Source organism: Malurus melanocephalus, unplaced genomic scaffold, assembly GCF_030028575.1.
Source record: "Malurus melanocephalus ecotype Western Australia unplaced genomic scaffold, MMel_1.1 scaffold_224, whole genome shotgun sequence".
NCBI lineage: Eukaryota > Metazoa > Chordata > Aves > Passeriformes > Maluridae > Malurus > Malurus melanocephalus.
The window spans coordinates 480,314-486,448 of NW_026623456.1; the positions used below are offsets into that span (position 1 = coordinate 480,314).

The following is a 6,135-nucleotide window of genomic DNA, read 5'->3' on the forward strand; positions in this document are numbered from 1 at the left end:
CCTCAGCCTGGGTCATGTCTGTCACCCCACACTTGGTACTTGGCACTTCCCAGAAATCGTCCCTAAGGACGAGGCTCTCATTCACACCTCTCTGGAAGGGAAGCTGGGCCATGGATCCAACAACCTTCTCCTCCAGTTAATATTCCAGAGGCCTCACAGCTCACTTTTGGGAGCTATCTGGGCAACCTCTGGCTCACCAAAGCATTCTTTAGAAGGAAATTAATTGTAAATTAAGGTTTCAAGGTTAGATAAAGAATCTAGTATCTTTCTGCTTTGCTGGAAACCCTGAAATGGCACTRCCCAGGCAGAGGATGGACACACATGCCGAAGTTTCTCCATGTGCATAGAGTGGAGCTCTCCAGAGGCATTCCCAGTTGAGCCCTAATTTGGGTTCAGCTCCCTCTGAGGCTCCAAGGATGCCTCCCTCAGCTCCAGTGTGAACTTTGATCTTTCCCAGTACTGACTCAGGGCCTCCACATCCTCACCCAGCACAGCAGAACCCACCAAGTCACACTCACTCCTCCTCATCCCTGTCCTCATCACCAGTCCCCATCAGGAGCCGCCCCAAAAGACAAGGYTTGCAGAAGGGTTCCTCCAAGGATGCAGATGAGAAGGGTTTCAGAGGGAGTTTTATCCCTGGTGTCTTCTGAAACAACCAAGACATGCAGGAACCCATATCTTCAGCAGGTCCTGTCCCTCAGCATCTGCAGTGGAGCTGCTGGCCAGCACAGCTGGACTAAGCCACCAGAGCAGAGCAAGAACTGCCCACCATGAAGCCAGAAAGCTGCACAGGGACAGATGAGATGTTTAATCCCACATCTGCCAAGCCACAGCTCAACTGGCTGCTCTGGAAAGTGGAATCTGTCCATCAGTCCCACCAGTGGTGTCTCAGGAACCTGCCAGTTCAGAGGCTCCCCCGACCTCCTGCTGGTGACACCGGTCCCAGACAGCCTCTGGTGTGACTCCTGGGAAAGACCTGCAGGAGGAGCAAGCACCGAAGCTGGGAAGGCACCTGAGCACCACCGGGTGTCAGGGCCACGGCAGCAGGGACCTGTGCTGATAGCTCCCTGACAAATCTCCAGGGAAGTTCCTAGAGATCAGTCTGTTCCCCAGCCAGCATATGGAGGGAGCAGCACATGGTGATTTCTCCAAGAGCACAGGTACCTGAGACTCCCAGACCATCTCCCGGACACAGACACCAATTTTCCATCTCCTGCTGCCTGGGCAGCACCACAACCAATAAACTCCCAAACCACCCAGGCATGTTCATCCAGGTCCCAAATGCCAGCTCACACTTGCCTCTGGACAAGCTCTGGCTCACACAGTGGCTTGGTGGTATCAAACCCACCGGGAGAACCTCATTCCAGCATCCAGCAGATGGTGGCAAATGAGCTACAATGAATACTTTGCCAACCCTGACTTGGCCAAAACCAGGGTGTCCCCAGAAGGGTATGCACAGCTTTAATAAAACCCGGCTCCCTAAGCCAATTGCTGATCTAATGATGCAATTTAGGGGATAAACAAGCCCTTCAAGGCTGGTTATTCAGGAGCAAATCGTGCTGTCTGGAGGCAGCTTGCAGTGGCTGTGATGGCACCAGCTGACAGAGGCTGGGAACCAGTGTGGGCACAGCTGGCGCTGGCCAGGGTTGCCGGATGCTCTGCTGGTCCAGCCCCGAGCACACGGGCCAATGTCCAGGCTGGATCAGCTCCGTGAGCATCTTCCCAGTTCCAGGCTGGCCCAGCTTGGCAGGCATTTACCTGGTACTGAGCTCCAGGAGCATTTGTGTGGCAGCATCCCCACGAGCCAGTCCAGCTCAGAGCCAGGCAGATGCTCAGTGGGGCTGACACAGAGCTCGGCACTGGGTGGATGCTCCAGGGCTGGAGGCAGCGCTGAGGAAAGCGGGAGGAGACAGCGCTGGGAAATCAGAGGAGCAGGAGAAGGCCACCATGCTCACCAGCATTCCTGCCCTCTCCTCAACATTCCTGCCCTCCCCTCAGCGGAAGGTGGAAGCTGGGGGAATGGGGATGCAGAAGGACAGTTTGGGTGCACACAGTCTGGGGCTGCCAGGGCAGAGAGCAGCTGAAAATCAAGGCCCCCCCCTCCCCACTCGTGGCTTAAGGAATCATTGCCCCCTCCCTGCCCCCCATACCATGCAGCCTCGGGAGGATGTGCCCACCCTTCATTCCCCTGCCTGCACCCCAAGTGGGAATGGGGCAGCACATCTGGCCGGGTCTGCCCCCGGGCTGGGGCCAGGGGAGTGGGGGAGCAACCCTGGCTCAAGTGCTCGGGCTGGGGGTATAACCGAGGCACAGCAAGTCCCCCCCCAACCCAGCTCGGGGCGAGGATGACACCCTCCAGTTCAGACTCCAGCCAGGGGAAATGGTGGAACTCAACATTCTCTGGCTCAGACACCCGCTACGAGGGGCAATGAGGGAGAGAAGGCCCCCCGGAGTGAGTCAGCCCCTCCCGGGGGCACAGAGCATCCCCCGGGGCACGGCACGKCTGAGAATGCCCAGTACGGCCCCGCCCGGGGGGCAACGGGGAGCATCCCCTTGAGAGGGGGCAGCAGAGCATCCCCCAGCGGGAGGCAAAAAAGGAAGAGCCCCCCGAGTCCAGCCCCACGCTGGGGCCGAGCATCCTCTCGGGGGCCAGCAGAGCATCCCCCGGGGGAGGTAATACAAGTAGAGCCCTCCGGGTCCGGCCCCACCTGAACATCCCCCGGGCGGCCCCACGGGCGTGACGGGGGCAGAGCTCCCCCCGGGCGGCCCCGCGCGGGGCCGAGCATCCCCCGTGGGCAGCGCAGCCCCGCCCGCACTCACCGCCCGCCGAAGTCGCTGGAAGCCGCCGCTGCCGCCGCTGCCGCCCCGCCCTGCCCCGCCCACTGCGTCACCGTCCCCGCCTGGTCACGCCCCCGGCCACGCCCCCGAGCGGCCACGCCCCCGGGTGGAGGGGAGTCGGGGGTGCGGGGGTCAGGGCGGCCCCGGGGGCCGGGAGTCCTCCGGGGAATAGGAACCTCCCTGGGGGCAGGATCCCCCTGGAAATGGGAGTAACCCCCTCTTCGGGGATAAAAGACTCTGAGGAGGGACAGGAATTCTCCCAGGGGAACTCTCCTGAGGGCAGGAACCTCATTGAGGGGCAGGCATTCCCCTGGGAGGACAGAAAACTCTGAGGTGGGGCACAAATCCCACTGTTGAAGCAGCAAACTCTCGGGGGGGAGCGGGGAGGAGGTTTAAAAGCTCCCATGGGGGCAGGACTCCCCAAGGGTCTTGTCCAGCCCTGGAGGGYGGGAGGCAGGAGCAGACCTGGACTGTGGGGTGCYCCAAGTTCTGAGTGCTCTGTTGCCCCCTCACCATGTGGGGAGCAGTGATGGGGCCAGGCAGTGATCCCCAGCCTCTGCCACAGCCCCCTCCTCACCCTGCAAGGCTCACCTCTGAGCCCTAATTCCAGGATGTGCGAGGTTGGACCACCACCCTGGACTCCCCTGAGGGATAGTCTTTGGCATCCTAAATGGGATTTGGGACAGAGGGTCCCAAATGAACTGCCACAGGAACAGCCAAAAGCCCAACCTGCTCCATCACCCTGCCCTGCACAGGGGCATCCTTAACAAACAATTAATTTAGAGGCCCTGGAAGCACAGGAGGCTGCCACTCCCCTGGCACAGCCATTGGGATCCCTCAGCAGCCCTCATCCAGCCCACCAACAAGGTGCTCCTCTCTGTGACCCTGCTGGGAATAACTGGGATTAGTGGCATCCTCACAGAGCAGCACCTTCCTCTCTCCAGCAAGGACCTTGAGCTCATCCTCAGGATTTTTGCAGGATGTCAGGGAGGTCTCACACAAATACCTCCTACCCACTGGAACAGGGTGTGTGCTGGATCCACCTGCCAGCCAGACTCGGGAACAACTGCCTTCAATCCCAAGAACATTTCATCTGTTTTCCACATGCCAGAGTATTCTAAGCCAAGACAATTTTAAAAATATACTGTGATATCGTTCTCAAATAACAATGATGAACACGATAACCTAAGGAAAACATTTTCAAGTAAAGAGGTGGGTGAAGCCAGCAGCATCAGGATCTGGTTTATTGACTGTCTTCCATACTAATTGGTGTCCATTGCCTTAAGAACAGATGGATTGGGGATATTGTTTCTGTCAAGGAATGGCTTTTCCTGCCTGGGATGATCAGTCGTTTTCTCAGTCAAACGTGTTCCTTGCTAACACTCCTTGTGTATTTAAGAAACACTGAGAGAGATGAGGTCAGGAAGGGAGCTTATGGACATGTCAGCTCCTGGCCATGTCTGGGAAGCAGAGGGAATGTGGATTTCTTGGATTTCTCCATATTCCATTCTTTATCCTGCTCTGAGGAGGCCCAAGAGCTGTCACCACAGCTGTGAAAGCATCTCACTGTGGTCCCAATTCTCTCCTGAGGTTTTGTAAGAAAGAGGCACAGGTGGGATTGCAGCACTCTGGGGTGTTTGGGAGAGCGGGACAGGTCTGGGCTCTTTGGTCATTGTGTAAATCCCAAAGGAGGGGAGCAGGATTCCACCAACCTCCCAGTCTGGCCATCCCAGGACTGAGCAGGACTCCCAGCTAGCTCCAGGCAGTGCCTGGAATCCCCGTGTGAGCAGGGCACATGCGCTCAGGGGGACACGGACCCCGAAATCACTGTCAGTCCGTGGGCTGCCGCTCCCTTTTGCTCTTTGCAGATCCTCTGGAATCAACTGCTCCCCCATAGGGTGGCACCACTCCTTTGGCAAGCTCTGAACACCCATTTCAGCCATAAAAAATAGCAAAAGGAGTTTCCAGCTGGTGGCCACCCCTTGCTGCTTGCACCACAGAGATGTGGGTGCCACTGGGAGCCCCTGCCGTGGGCTGTGCTTGGGCACTGCTCAGTGGTTGTCTCCTGGGAGTTCTCCAGATCCTCTGAAATCATTGGGATAAACCTCTCCAACACTGTCTTTTTAGTGTCAGTGACATTACTTTATCCTTGGCCAGGGTGTGTGTGTCCAACAAAGTTCCAGCCTCCATACAGACACAAATACAAAACTTTTTCACCTGTTTATACATTTTTAAAAAAAAAAAAAAAAAAACAACAAAAAAAAACCCCGAAAAAACCCAAACAAACCAAAAAACAAACAAACAAAATTAATGCTTATTTGTTCTAAAATTCTTTTTCATTAATTACTATTCCATCTTCTATTGGTTATTGATTTCTCCCTTCCTATGTTAATTAGTCCATCCTTTTAGTAGCTTTGAAAAGTACAGACTTTCAACACATGGACAGAGTCTTTGTTTGCCTCTTCTTTATGTTCTGGTTTTTGAAAAATGTCCTTGTGATCCATAAATTCTACATTCCAGATGTCCAGTCTCACTGAAGAATACATCCTTCTCTCACAGGCTTTGTCCATTGAAGCATATGAGATTCAGTTCATCAAAACTTCAAGTTTCAGTACTTTTCCCRAGCTGTGTTCCTATGAATGTGGCTCATGACAACTTTGCTAAATACTGGCAAAGAGTAATTTAAGAATAACACACTAATTGTAATTTATATATATAGGTTATGATTAATTAAAACAATTAATTTAAAAGTTAATTAGAACCATTAAYTAAAATTATTATTTTTAAAGTTCTCTTGTTTCCAACAGGGAAGTGTGTCAGTTGGGGCAATTATCTCAGAGTTCCTCCTTACTGGGAGCACTGGGGAGGCCCACAGTCACCCCAGACCCTTTTTACTGGAGCAATTGCCTCAGTGACCGTCAGTACTGGGAGGATGGGGGGAATCCCCTCAGAACCCCTCCTTACTGGCATGACTGGGAAGGGCAATTATCTCAGAGCCCCTCATTACTGGCAGGACTGGAGAGCAAAGCGGGGGCACAGTTACCTCAAGGGCCCTTGTTACTGGGAGGACTGGGGGACAATTCCCTCAGAGGTCCTTGGTCCTGGGAGAATGGGGGACCCACTTGCTCAGAGGCCCTTGTTAATGGGAGCACTGGGGAGTCAGCATCCCTAGAGGCCTTTGTGATGGGAGGACCTGGAGGGACATTCACCTCAGTGACTCTTAGCACTGGGGGGAAACCCCTCAGGTCCCCTATTGCTGGGAGGACTGGGGGAAGGGAATCCCCTCACTACTGGGGA

The 6,135-nt window shown here is 54.9% G+C and overlaps 1 protein-coding gene across 5 annotated transcripts in view; it reads right to left on the minus strand.

Moving 5' to 3' along the window:
- PPFIA4 (PTPRF interacting protein alpha 4) overlaps nucleotides 1-2,875 on the minus strand; it is a 60,570-nt gene extending 57,695 nt beyond the window's left edge. For all 5 annotated transcript variants that reach the window (XM_057374410.1, XM_057374411.1, XM_057374409.1 and 2 more), the window contains exon 1: nucleotides 2,821-2,875. The gene's annotated coding sequence lies outside the window, so the exon portion shown is untranslated. The remainder of the gene's footprint in view (nucleotides 1-2,820) is intronic.
- Between the last annotated feature and the right edge of the window lie 3,260 nt (nucleotides 2,876-6,135).